This window comes from Hesperophylax consimilis, chromosome 27, assembly GCF_061612785.1.
Source record: "Hesperophylax consimilis isolate HC1 chromosome 27, BYU_Hcon_1.0, whole genome shotgun sequence".
Lineage (NCBI taxonomy): Eukaryota > Metazoa > Arthropoda > Insecta > Trichoptera > Limnephilidae > Hesperophylax > Hesperophylax consimilis.
Window position 1 is genome coordinate 28193614 of NC_142862.1, and position 15444 is coordinate 28209057.

The window sequence follows — 15444 nt, forward strand, 5'->3', positions numbered from 1 at the left end:
TGAATGTTTGGCAATCGACACAGAAATTTCTCTGTCTAAAATAAAAAATAACGGCTTACCTAAACAAATAACAGCGGATATCTTGAGAAAAACTCTGAAATCAACCAGTAAAAATAAAAATAAATTCAATATAAAAGAAACGGAAATTTTAAATGATATTAAAGCCAAAATTAAAAATAGCGACCTCACAATTACTAAAGCGGATAAGGGGAATTCCGTCGTTATATTAAACAAAATTGATTACTTAAATAAAGTAGAAGCATTCCTAAAGCCAGAAGACTTCGAAATCTTAAAAAAGGACCCAACGGACAAAATTTCAATAAACGTGCGCAACCTAATAAATAATTGCCAATCAATATTCCCAAATAAATACGCTAGAAAAAGTGCAATGGTGATGAATCCAAGGGCTCCTGCATTATACGGACAACCTAAAATTCACAAGGATAATATCCCCATACGTCCCGTTGTTTCTTTTATAAACGCCCCAACGACAATACTCGCTAAAAAACTTAACTTTCTTTTCAAACAACATACTAAATTCTACCCAAAACATAGCGTTAAAAATTCTCTCGAACTTGTAAACAAAATAAAAAACATAAATCTACCGCACAATTGCCAGTTCATATCTTTAGACGTGGTCAGTCTCTTTAGCAATATCCCTATTCAAGAATGCCTTAAAATCATTGAAGATATTTTAGACGAATCTAATATAAACCCAGTTACTAAAAAAGAATTATTCGATCTATTTAAAATTTGTGTGGAAACTAACTACTTTGAGTTTAACGATAAATTCTATCAACAAAACGACGGATTACCAATGGGATCGCCCCTCAGTCCACTTCTTGCAGAAATATTTATGGATTACATTGAAAAACAAATTTTAAATTCAATCTTTAACAAACACATCATTTACTATGTTCGTTATGTTGACGACATTTTGGTCTGTTGGAAAGGTACCAACAGACAATTAGATCTTTTTGTCACATTTGCTAACTCCATCAACCGTAAAATCTGCTTTACGGTTGAAAGAGAGTGTAATAATAAAATCAATTTTTTAGACCTAACAATCGGTAGAGAAAATAATAAACATACGTTTGAAATTTTCCGTAAGCCTACGTTTACAGATACGACCATTAATTATAAATCTTTACACCCATGGTCACATAAATTATCTGCCTACCACTCAATGGTACATAGGCTTAATAACATCCCACTCGACAAGAAAGCATACGAGAAGGAAAAAAATACAATCCTAACTATTGCTAAAAATAATGGCTTCAAGGGTAGAGACATTGAAAAAATAATTAATAATAACAAACACAAAAATAACCTTAAATTAATTTACCCAGCGACTAATAATAAGACGAATAATAAATTCGGGTGTTTAGAATTCATCGGACAGACATCTAATAAAATTGCCAAAGTCCTCAAAAAGTCTGGCTTAGATATTGCCTTCCGCACAAATAATAACTTAGGATCATCTCTTAAAAACTCAAAAAGTAAGGTACTCAAATTACAAAATAGTGGCATTTATAAACTCCAGTGTGACGAATGCAACGCTGTTTATGTTGGACAAACGGGCCGGTCCTTTAACACTAGGTTCAAAGAACATATTAGATCTTTTAAAAATAATAATAAAATGCAATCTCAATTTGCCAAACATCTCCTAGATGAAAATCACTCACTTAATGATAATAATAAACCAACTCCGTTACACGTTCAAAATAAAGGCCGTAAACTGAATCTTTTAGAACAGTTAGAAATTAACAAAAACTCTAATAATCCGAAAGCTATTCTAATTAATGAACAAACAAATATAATTCGTTCACCCCTACTAGATATCTTCAAACCTAGGGCAAATATGAGTACACTATGAAGTACTTAATTATGCTATTAAAATAACCCTATGAGTCATCGTTTGGGAATAACTAACATTAAGACATTCAGTCAAATTTAAACATTACACTAATTGGGGAAACTTTGCTGGGGTAATAACCATTAATAATTTCTAATATTTTACTCAAAAATCAATTAAGAAATCAGTAATTGAAATTAAAATACCTACCTAGAAATAATATAAATGTATCGTCTGTAAGTGGGCTACCCACAGTTTGATAATGCCTTCAGAGGGCGAAACAGCTGTCACGCGTAATAATAATTACACAGCAGAACTTGTTTAAAAATAAACTGTTTTTATAAACCCAATAATAATATTATTGAATATATAAAAAATAAAAATTAAAATGGAGTTCTACAAATTAAACTTAATAACAATAAATAAATTGAAGGTTGCTGATATAGCTACCCAAGTGATTTTTTACAGACGATTAAAATTAAAACATAGGAAAATAGTGCAAAACCTTTGGTTTAACCAAGAGTGTTTGAAGTTAAACGTGATCCCCAAGTACGTGCATATTTCTACCAAAAGCAAATCCTCGGCAGCCATAAAAACTGTGCATCGAGCGCAGAGGATATGGCTGAAAGAGGAGACTAAGGAATGTTGTCGGAAAAGGGACACAATACTTCACTACATCAAGGTATTGCATTCGGAATTAACTTTTAAACTGCATCCATGGGAATTTGATACCCTGGATTACGATACTCGTGAACACATCGGCGGAATTATATATGATAAATTCAAAACTCAGGAAAATAAACTTAAAAAACTTGTCGAATCTAAAAATAAAAATGTAAAAGTCAACGAATATCAAAGTAATACAAATACGGAGTTTTATACAAAAACTATTAACCTATCAGGTGAAACGTTTGAAGAAGATGAAATAAATTTACTAGATAAAGGCTTTAAATATAAAATAAATTCAGATATCACTAAAAAACAAATTGAATGTTTGGCAATCGACACAGAAATTTCTCTGTCTAAAATAAAAAATAACGGCTTACCTAAACAAATAACAGCGGATATCTTGAGAAAAACTCTGAAATCAACCAGTAAAAATAAAAATAAATTCAATATAAAAGAAACGGAAATTTTAAATGATATTAAAGCCAAAATTAAAAATAGCGACCTCACAATTACTAAAGCGGATAAGGGGAATTCCGTCGTTATATTAAACAAAATTGATTACTTAAATAAAGTAGAAGCATTCCTAAAGCCAGAAGACTTCGAAATCTTAAAAAAGGACCCAACGGACAAAATTTCAATAAACGTGCGCAACCTAATAAATAATTGCCAATCAATATTCCCAAATAAATACGCTAGAAAAAGTGCAATGGTGATGAATCCAAGGGCTCCTGCATTATACGGACAACCTAAAATTCACAAGGATAATATCCCCATACGTCCCGTTGTTTCTTTTATAAACGCCCCAACGACAATACTCGCTAAAAAACTTAACTTTCTTTTCAAACAACATACTAAATTCTACCCAAAACATAGCGTTAAAAATTCTCTCGAACTTGTAAACAAAATAAAAAACATAAATCTACCGCACAATTGCCAGTTCATATCTTTAGACGTGGTCAGTCTCTTTAGCAATATCCCTATTCAAGAATGCCTTAAAATCATTGAAGATATTTTAGACGAATCTAATATAAACCCAGTTACTAAAAAAGAATTATTCGATCTATTTAAAATTTGTGTGGAAACTAACTACTTTGAGTTTAACGATAAATTCTATCAACAAAACGACGGATTACCAATGGGATCGCCCCTCAGTCCACTTCTTGCAGAAATATTTATGGATTACATTGAAAAACAAATTTTAAATTCAATCTTTAACAAACACATCATTTACTATGTTCGTTATGTTGACGACATTTTGGTCTGTTGGAAAGGTACCAACAGACAATTAGATCTTTTTGTCACATTTGCTAACTCCATCAACCGTAAAATCTGCTTTACGGTTGAAAGAGAGTGTAATAATAAAATCAATTTTTTAGACCTAACAATCGGTAGAGAAAATAATAAACATACGTTTGAAATTTTCCGTAAGCCTACGTTTACAGATACGACCATTAATTATAAATCTTTACACCCATGGTCACATAAATTATCTGCCTACCACTCAATGGTACATAGGCTTAATAACATCCCACTCGACAAGAAAGCATACGAGAGGGAAAAAATACAATCCTAACTATTGCTAAAAATAATGGCTTCAAGGGTAGAGACATTGAAAAAATAATTAATAATAACAAACACAAAAATAACCTTAAATTAATTTACCCAGCGACTAATAATAAGACGAATAATAAATTCGGGTGTTTAGAATTCATCGGACAGACATCTAATAAAATTGCCAAAGTCCTCAAAAAGTCTGGCTTAGATATTGCCTTCCGCACAAATAATAACTTAGGATCATCTCTTAAAAACTCAAAAAGTAAGGTACTCAAATTACAAAATAGTGGCATTTATAAACTCCAGTGTGACGAATGCAACGCTGTTTATGTTGGACAAACGGGCCGGTCCTTTAACACTAGGTTCAAAGAACATATTAGATCTTTTAAAAATAATAATAAAATGCAATCTCAATTTGCCAAACATCTCCTAGATGAAAATCACTCACTTAATGATAATAATAAACCAACTCCGTTACACGTTCAAAATAAAGGCCGTAAACTGAATCTTTTAGAACAGTTAGAAATTAACAAAAACTCTAATAATCCGAAAGCTATTCTAATTAATGAACAAACAAATATAATTCGTTCACCCCTACTAGATATCTTCAAACCTAGGGCAAATATGAGTACACTATGAAGTACTTAATTATGCTATTAAAATAACCCTATGAGTCATCGTTTGGGAATAACTAACATTAAGACATTCAGTCAAATTTAAACATTACACTAATTGGGGAAACTTTGCTGGGGTAATAACCATTAATAATTTCTAATATTTTACTCAAAAATCAATTAAGAAATCAGTAATTGAAATTAAAATACCTACCTAGAAATAATATAAATGTATCGTCTGTAAGTGGGCTACCCACAGTTTGATAATGCCTTCAGAGGGCGAAACAGCTGTCACGCGTAATAATAATTACACAGCAGAACTTGTTTAACAATTTCATTTACTTCAAAAATTCTCTTCACATATTATCATGAAATCCACATTGTTACTGTTAAAAAACTACTTAAGGAAAAGTTAGTTTTCAGCGGTTTGTTCGACATAATTTCAGCAAAGCAAATACTATTTACAATTAGTATCCTCGCATAAAACACCATGAAGATTGAAAAAAATAAACTGCGGGCGTTAACATTTTTATTTATTTTATTTTGTTTTAAAATTTAAACCTGCTAAATATCTTTTGCAGTTTGTCAGCAGGTACATACAGACAACACTTCTTACAATGACACGGTTAAGTTAAAATAACAGAATAGAAAATATATAAAAATATAGTTGCAGTATGCGTTATAAATAAGACTAGTACAATTGAAACAGTCACATTGAAAAAATTTCCATATTTAGCATACATAGGTAGGTACAATTTAATATATATTTTTAAGTTACATTGTGAATTCCAATTAGTTATAAAAGGGCCTCAGTACATATCATCTGTTTCCAATAGCCATTTTCTTAGATTGTATTTGACTTTAGTGATACATAAGGTATTATTTTTGATTGAAATTGGTAGATTTATTGTGCACAATGTACTTAAGAGTTCTTTCTCCGTACTTATTGGTACATTTCGGAACCACTAATCCATCATTTGGAGTGAATCTTGTGTTATGTTTATGGTAGACTCTTTCCTTAAGTAAGGAATCCGACGATATAATTTGTTGACTTATGATATTATACAACAGGTAAAACATTCAAAGACTTGAACATTATTTTGATGTTACGTGTATGTGCATTTGTGTATTTATGGATTAATACTGGAGTTTTGTAACGTTTGTATATAGCTTATATTTGTTTAACACGAATGTCCCCAAGACGTAATTCCATATCGGATAGTGGATTCGGCCAGAGATGAATAGATTCATTTTAAGGTACTTATAGGCACGAAGTATTTTATTTTATAAATCCTACTTACTGCCCGTAAACGTTTAACAAACATTAGTAATGTGTACATCCCATTTCATGTAGCAGGCAATGGGTACACCCATAAATACATACTTTTCGACAAATTCAATGGTTCCACAGAAACAGGGCTGTGCAACATTTTTATGTATGCAGTCAAATGTGTGTGTTTCAAATTCAAATTTTCAAAATTTGTATTGATTTTATTGAAAATCACTGGAATTATATATTCAAGAGTACGGCTTCCATATTTATTTAATATTCGAGTAGTTTTAAGGCCCTTTTTTTCTTTAAATCTTGTGGTATGTTTTTGTACCAGTATGAGTTTTCTCCCATGTTATCCATAATGTTAGTGAACCAAAGGAGACCTTTTATGGAAAGTAGGCTCTCTGATCCATATAGTACTTTAAGTTATGTCTCTGATTGTAAATATCAGATGTGAAATTTTTTTTTTTTTTTTCAATAACAGTTTGTAAATTTTTAATATATATTATGTAAAAAGTGCTTGCGTGTCCCCAAGTTCGAATTCCGTATCTAAAAATAGATTCGACCATAGAAAAATATAAGAGTTTAAGAGTACAATGAGGCAAATTAAATTTTAAGGATCTGAGCTGGTTACAATTTTCGCCACTTGTTTATCCCACTTAAAATTATTATCAACAATTATTCCCAGATAAGTATATTCATTTATGAAATCTATTTTTTCACAGTCGCAAACATTAACAATTTCTCTATGTATACAGTCAAAACTATGAGCGATTATTTTAGGTATATTCTACATTTACAAACTCAGTGATCTTATATACATGCATTTAGTTTTTTTTAACATTCATAATTAGTCCTACATCATGGGTCTATTTGAGAAGCTCGTTAAAGTCTCTTTGTAATTCTTTTATAGCTATTAAGGGATTTTTATTGGATACTACATGAGCAATATCATCAGCAAAAATGAATCTACGAGCTTTTTTGAAAATCTTACACAAGTCAATAACATATATAATATATAATTTTGGACCTAGAATTGACCCTTGCGGTACTCCTGATTTGATATATCTTGATTTACTAATTATATTTAAAATTTTCACACTCATTTTTCTATTTCGAAAATTCTAAATCTAATTCGAGTCCAATTTAAGGAAAAGGATTTTGTTTTAAACAGCTATTTCTTTTAATATACTTCATATATTTATTGAGATTTTAGATAAATTTGTCACCACGCTAAACTTTAAAAATTTTTTATCTGAAAATAAAGCCTACTTTTGTTTCAGAAGTTGGTATAAGCAAGATAAAACAATGGATAGACAGTAATCTTTTCACTCTCAACACTAACAAAACTAAATTCATCCGCTTCAGTACAACTCAAGCGGGACAACCAAGTGAAATTCAAAGAATTTATTTATTTATTTATTGGATGATTTTTATAGCGCCGCTTTTGCGAAATATCACCTCAGGGGCGCTGTACAGTTAATGCAGATATTACAAAAAAATATATATAAATATTACAAATTGAAATCAAGTTAAATAAAATGAAGTACAGAAACAGGTGACACGGAGATGGAGAATCTGCTGCAAGAATCCTAGGTGGTGAGGAAACTGGACCAGCTGCTGCAGCGAGAGAGTCCACCGCGTCCACCAACAGTGCCAGCACGAGGTTCGTCATCCTTCCAGGTATGTGTCTGCTGCTAATAGAGCGCTGACACAATGTCCTCTCATGGATTCCAGACCTTGGCAGCACCGCTGTGACATTCGACGAAGGTAGAGGATGGAGACTCTGCAGCAAGAATCCCAGGTGGTGAGGAAACTGGACCAGCTACTGCAGCGAAAGAGTGCACCGCGCCATCAACAGTGCCAGCACAAGGTTCGTCATCCGTCCAGGTATGTGTCTGCTGCTAATTAAGCGCTGTCACAGTATCCTCACATAGATAACAAACCTTGGCAGCACCGCTGTGACGTTCGGAAAGTCCATATCCTTGTACACTTGTTTCTGGTGATTATGTTAGTAGTGCATTGTTCCGAAATAAAAGGCGGCGGACGAGATAATAAATCACCTTGGGCACTTGTAAGGGCTTTCAAAGTTTCCAAGAATAACATTGACAACATCTGGCGTACCTACAGTTACCGATTCTCGTCCCAAGTTCAACTTCAGCGAATTTAGAATATTTTTAGCACAATTTTCGATTATTCATTTTTGAAACACTGCACTCTAGCCACATTACTATTAAGTTCTGATTACTAATTGGTAAGTTAATTTAAAATGTTGATTCACTGATTTTTAAAATAACTTCAAAGGGATGTTGCCTCGTTTCCCTTGAAAATACTAAAAAAACACAAAGCGGTTGGAGACGGCATGACGCGTCCAGCTGCCACAAAGGGCGCTACTCAACTCCATTATATGCCATATTATACACCATTGCAATGACTTGCAATTGCAATACTTTAGAATATGTGGATGGCATACAATATCTAGGAATTATCGTAGACAAGAATCTGAGATGGAATGAACAATAACATATCGACTCAATTTCCACAAAGATCGGAAAACTCACGCATCTTTTCATGGCTATTAGAAATATTCTCTGCGTAGAAGATTTAAGACTAATGTAAGGATGGGGACGATGTACCAAAACAATAATGGCTCCCTTAGCTAAAGGACAGAAATCACTACTAACAGTCATCCTTAAAAAACCATTCAGATACCCCAGTAATGCTTTATTCAAAGAGATAGGAGTTCTGGATGTGAGGCAACTATTCATAAGAAAAGTTATATTATACACACAAAAATATCGTCACTTCTTCCACTTTGTAGAACATTATCACGACACCAGACATGCAGGGAGGAATACAATAGTATCCACTTACTACGATGACATCCCTTGCTCAAAGACAATATTCTTACCTAGGTCTAAAAATGTTCAACCTTATACCCGGTTCTTGGGAATTGAAAAATGCGAGCGGCCTGCGTAAATTAGTTAATGATTGGATTCTGGACTTAGGGAGAGTCGAAAGTGAACGTATGCTGTTTAACAGATAAACGAAATCGCCTAGACTAGACCAACATTCCTACCATACCTCATTGAGCTCTGATATTGCTTCGCAATGTTTCGACATCCTTTAGGATGTTTTTATACCTGGGATTTATGGTTTTGCGCCCTTGAAGACTGTTTGCTCCGAGTACATCACTGCTGAAAGGTGTAAACACACCCAAACTAACACCAAGCCTCGGTGTGTGAAACTTGTTACCTTATAGCGGTGATGATTTATAATAAATAAACAATACACAACACAATATGTCCGACGTTCATAATAATGCACCAATTTCACTATACCGTCACAAAAGTAGCACTAAATCAGGTACTATGTATAGTTTTTTTATTTATATTGAGAGTTTTTTATTTTTTTATATTTTAGCAGGAGTGGTTCAATGACGTGAGCGCGGTGTATATTCGTATGGTCGTATAATATAAAATGTCCTAAATCAGTGAAAATAATCATGTCTGCACATAAATTATTGCACATTGTATTTATGTATGAATTATATCTAATATTGTAAATTTCAATGTAAATTCTCCTATAAGTGTACTATTTATTATAAGTTCACTACTTGTAAACACATAACCTAACATAACTTCATCTCTTCATGTTGTAAATCTTAATGCAATTCCTCCAACATGTTATCAGGTAACTGGTTTACACTGTTCAATACTACTCACTTACCTTACTACAAATAAATAAATAAATAGATGTAGAAGAATAACATTTTAATTGACTACAATACAAATACATACACTTAAAATAATAAAATACAAATAAAACAATCAAAATAAATTTTCTTGCACAAGCTGGGATTCGAATTCGAGATTCGTATTCGAGAGCTTTGTTCCTCTACTATGGAGGCCGTCAAGTGCATGAATATAAAGCGTCCGTTATCATAAAGTTGCTAAGAAGTCCAGAAAATGAGAATGAAAATTAGTTTGTCAGTTTTTTTTCCTTCGTGTTTTTAATTATTAATTGTAAGCTGTTAGTTTTTAATAGTAAAGATTACAGTCTATTCTTAAAGTTAATTTAACACTCAATATATATTTTTTAACTTTTTTTGTTATTTGTTTTTGGGGTATTATGCCGTGTTACGCTAACTCCTGCTAAAGAAGGTAAAGCGTAACACGGCATAATACCCCAAAAACAAATAACAAAAATACTTTTGGCCGTGAAAATCTTAAATCATATTTTTTAACTTATTTATTTCAGGACAAAGTTGGTTGGTAACACAACCAATCCAAAACAGGAATGTGTATTTCACACAAGTGGATAGCGGTACGTGACTTTTATTTCTGAATTTGATTAATGGTGGGTCCATTATTACGTACCTTAAAAATAAACGCATCGGTGATATAAAAATTTATCTAACAGTTAATTAAAACCGGCCTCTCATATTGCGCAATATCCCTTCGGTATACCTCAGGGCTCTGGTCAAAGACCTGTATAAAAACCTTTGCGTGCCCTTTTTGGCCATTTGGTGTTACAAGTTCAATGGTAACACACAAAGACAGTTAAAAAGTAGTGGATTAGTTAAATGGTTTGCAGTTTAGTGGATATAATAATAATAATATAACACTGTTTGGTTTTAGTTTTTATAAATATGGGTTTATTCCGATTATTTGGGGTACTCTTGCTGGTGCTGTTTTTGGCGCATTGTAATACATCTGCTGAAAGGCAACAAAGGGGTGAGTTCAATATATATTTTAAAGTACTTATCCCAAGGATAATTTAAGCATGTATAGTAGAAGAACGAAGAAAGGAGTTCTAGGAGAACCTTCCCCTCAAGGAAACACCGCGATGGTTAGCTAATTAAAAAACACGATTGCTTAAAAATGCATAGTAATAATGTGATATTTATTTAAATAACATGAAGGCAATTAATGCTCTGTTTTATGTGAGTACCGCACAAAAGTCCCAACTACTCACAGTCATCAACTACTCGACATCCTCAATAAATGGGTATACTGTAAGGCTGAAAGTAATGGGGAGGGGAAGGAGATGGGGAAAAGGAGAGTGGGGAGGTTTTTTTTTATAGCGACTATTTAAAAAATTTCATTAATCTCTTTCATCCAGATTTTTACTCTTGATTTGTAATTATTCAAATTTTCTGTTCGCTTTATATCCTTTATATTATTACCGAATAGGAGGCTACTCAGATCTGATCACTAAACACGGCTAAATCCATTTCAAGCAACGTTTCAATTTTGAATGGTGGTCATACACCAAGGCGATACTGAGAGTATCTTCCACTCTGAATCGTGCCGCAAGTGTACTATATATTATTTTAAATATTCATTAGTTTATTCAAACTGTGAAATAATTCAAATTCATAAAATAAAATTTACTTGCGCACGCCAGCCGGGATTCGAACACGCGAGAGACTTTCCCCTCGATCTCAAAGGCCGTCAACACCCTTAAACCTCACCCTTGTAAAAATGAGTAATCAATTTATTTTAGGATTCGATATTTAATTTATTTGTATATTTATTCACGCCCTATTTGGTATTTTTTTACATTACATTCATGATAGGAACGTATTAAGAAATTTCATCAAAAATATTGAAAATATTTTTCTTATTTATTTATTTAACGCCCAGAGGGCTTTTACATGTAGGTGGTACAATTTTAAAGACAGTTTTGGAACATGAGAAAGAAATAATAAAAATAAAATTACATTAAAAAATAATATATGTAAGAAAAAAATTAGAAATAACAAGAACATAAATTAAAAAAATACAGCGATTTGACTGGTTTGCAAAAATATAACTTGGAACAGGTATAGTGTTGAAATAAGTCTTTTACGTAATCCACAAAATTCGCAAAGTTAATATTAAATATATCGACCTCACATAGGTATTGGTTTCCCATAGTGTGAAACCATTGTATTGGGGAGTTGACAATGTAATTACAGTTATGTGTGTTGCAGTGGAATAGTGTATTTTGTCGTGTTGTTATTGTAGGTATTCGTTAGTTTATGAGTTGCAGAAGTTTGCAACAGTCGAATTTAGAGTTTAGAATCTTGAATAAAAAAGTTAAGTCGTTTATTTTACGCCTGTCTTCCAATGTGTGTATTTTTAGAGTATTTAATAAAAAATGATATTGTAAGTCTTCTAGTGGGATATTTAATTTAAAATTTATAAAACGTAGATTTTTTTTTTTGTATTCGCTCAATGTTATTAAGGTGATTTTTGTAAGAGGGAGACCAAACTACCGAGTTGTATTCAATTATGCTTCTAACTAGAGATATGTATAACAGTTTATTGGCTTGTATGGAGTTTATAGTTGTTCTTAATACGAAGCCTAGTGTTTTCATGCCTTTGTTTACAATTTGGTGGATAAGATTGGCGAAATTTAGTTTTTCATCCAAAATAATTCCGAGATCTCTCATTTCCGTGACTCTTTCTAAAGCTGTATTGTTAATGGAATATTAAAATATAACGGGATTTTTATTTCTGCAGAAAGTCAGGGTTTTGCATTTGTCTAAATTTTAAAACAGATTATTTTGTACGCACCAATCTTTAACCTTATTAATATTTGACTGTAGTATTAGTATTCTTATTTAGTAAGTAAGACTTGTACGGAAACTCAAAGTTCTCTAAACTCAATTTTCCGGCTAAACAACATTTCATATCACATTAATTTGAATCCAGATTCTGTATTTGTTTTATTTGGTACAATAAATTTACACAATTTAAGAAGAGACAATACACTAAAATAACATCGGAATCTTAACGGCGTTAAGTGAGGAAGCCATGCAAGGAAATAAGCGAACCGAGGTCTTGGTGTATTCGACAGACCTACGGTTGAATTTGACATAGCAAATATCTAAAATAAAACGGCAATCTTAACGACATTTATTTTTAATTTTTTTTTATTATTTTAATATAGATCATAGTTACATTGATAAATACATATTTTGCAAAATATAATATTTAGGTTCATAATTGGTCATGTATACCTTATCAGAAAAGAGGAAGTGATGAAGTCGTTTAAAACATGATTCGGCGCGCGGCCCGTCGCAATTAACGGACCTAAGGTCGAATTTGGCCTAGCAGGCCTAGAAAACTGATCTCTCCGTGAGTTTTATTTTGACAGTTTTTATAAAATATTTTAATCGTAAAGTCCTATTGTTATTAATCATAAATATAAATAACTTACATCCGCAGGGATTCCTCTAAAAACATTAGAGATTTTAGTAATACGTTCATCAGAAATAATTCAAATGTGAGCGTCCAGTGAACCCCCGTTAATAGAGTCTTATGTCGCCTTAGTCTTATTTGTCATTAGAAATAATTAAAAATATTATTATTAAGCTAACGCAGATCTATGAAAAAACACGGGGTATTATAATTGTTGGATTTGTTAATCTAATCTCAACCGGTCAGTGGCTGAGTTGGGATAGCGTCTGGGTCCCCACCCAGGCGTAGTAAGTTCAATTCCTCGGCTGGCTAAGTCCTCCATCACAACACAAGCAACATTTTCAGCTTACTGTAGTAGGAGATTTTCAAATATTGCCAGCAGAAATGTTTGTCTTTCTTTTAAAAAAAAAACAATTGTAACCCGGGAATATTCGTATTGAAAATCTCTTCAAATTATTAGTCACCATGTTAAAACGGGACTCTAAGTCACTTCCTCATAAAGTATTGGTAAATTCGTAATACTATCGGAATACGTGTTCATCCGTCTGCTTTTGTCTGAATAATGTTTAAAGACGAAATGCAAAAATGTTAGGACTTATGCGAACACAGGACTTGTTAGAACATTTACAGAGTGTTAACAATTATTACATTTATATTATTTCGGTGGGAATGTGCACAGATATTAACACCCCAATTAAAAATGTTCACAGCATGCGTAAACAAGTTTTAGTTGATATTAGGCGGAGATGCTAGTAGTGAAAGAAAAAAAAATACAAATATAATAATAAACAAATATAATAATAAATAAACGTTGTTAACAGACCGATTGCCTTCTCTGATGCATAGACGCAATGTAGGCATGCTGTGTCTGTTCTACAGGTATTTCAATGGAGCCTGCTCCAAGGAGCTAGCAGCATTGATTCCTGATGCACCGGTGCACGTGCGCGAAACTCGACAGACACGAACTGAACACCCGTTCACGGTTGACGTTGGCTTCATGAGAACGGGCCGTTTTTACGACTCGTTTTTGTGTAAGTCGGCTCGTATGTGGAACGAGCTACCGGCATCTGTTTTTCCTCCCTCCTATAATCCGAGCCTCTTCAAGGCCCGCATTAACAAATCCCTTCCTACAGCCCCTACCTTACTCCGCCTCACAACGCCCCCCAACCGGGTGGTGACATAGTTCCTGTCTGTGCACTGCACAGGCAGGGACACTCTTGTGAGGTGTCACATAAAAAAAAAAATAATAATAATAATTAAAAAAAATATAAAACATGAATATTAAGCATGAAATATAAAATATAGTAAATGTACAGAGAAAGGGTAAGGAAGAAAAGTAAAGAAAATAATAAAGCAATTATATCTCTTAACTGTTCTCCATAACATATCATGGTAGAAGATGGTTGATTTGTTTTTTTAAATATGCGAGACTGTTTGCGAATATATCTATTAGGTTGCATTCAACTGTATTGTACAGACGACACATTCTAGATAGTGGATTGAAATATGCAATATTATTATTAAATATATCAATATGGAATATATTTTGGCTCCTTAAATTATGTCTATTAGGGACTTTAATATGAATATTGCTCAGACAATTAGTGGTAAGAAGTTTATCATGAATAATTTTATATAAACATATTAAGTCTGCAAATTGTCTTCTTTTTTCCAATGTCGTTAATTTGAAGTTTAGTAGACGTTCTTCATAAGATTTTAGTGAGGCATTTAATCCAAGTTTATATGATAACAGTCTTAGGAATTTTTTTTGCACAGATTCAATACTTTTAGAATATTTTATATAATGTGGGTTCCAGATAACACTCCCATATTCCAATTTGCTTCTGACCAACGAGTTGTATAATGTTATAATGGATTGGGGGTATTTAAATGGTTTCGATATTCTATGAATGAATCCAATCATTTTCATTGATTTACTTACAATATCATTTATGTGTACATCAAACATAAACTTTGAATCAAGAGTGATTCCTAGATCTCTTATAGTGGTGACTGCATTTAATCGTACATTATTAATGGAATATGCAAAATCCTTTCGTTTTCTGTTACGAGTAAAAGTAATAATGTAACATTTTTCAATATTTAAAAACATATCGTTTTGAATGCACCAGCTATTTAGTGTGCAAAGGTCTTCTTGAAGCTTAACATGATCAGAACTAGTGGAAATTTTGCGGTAAATCTTGAGATCATCGGCAAATAGAACAAAATCACAGCGTAACATGGGGCCAAGGTCGTTAATAAAGATTAAGAAAAGCAGTGGGCCAAGAT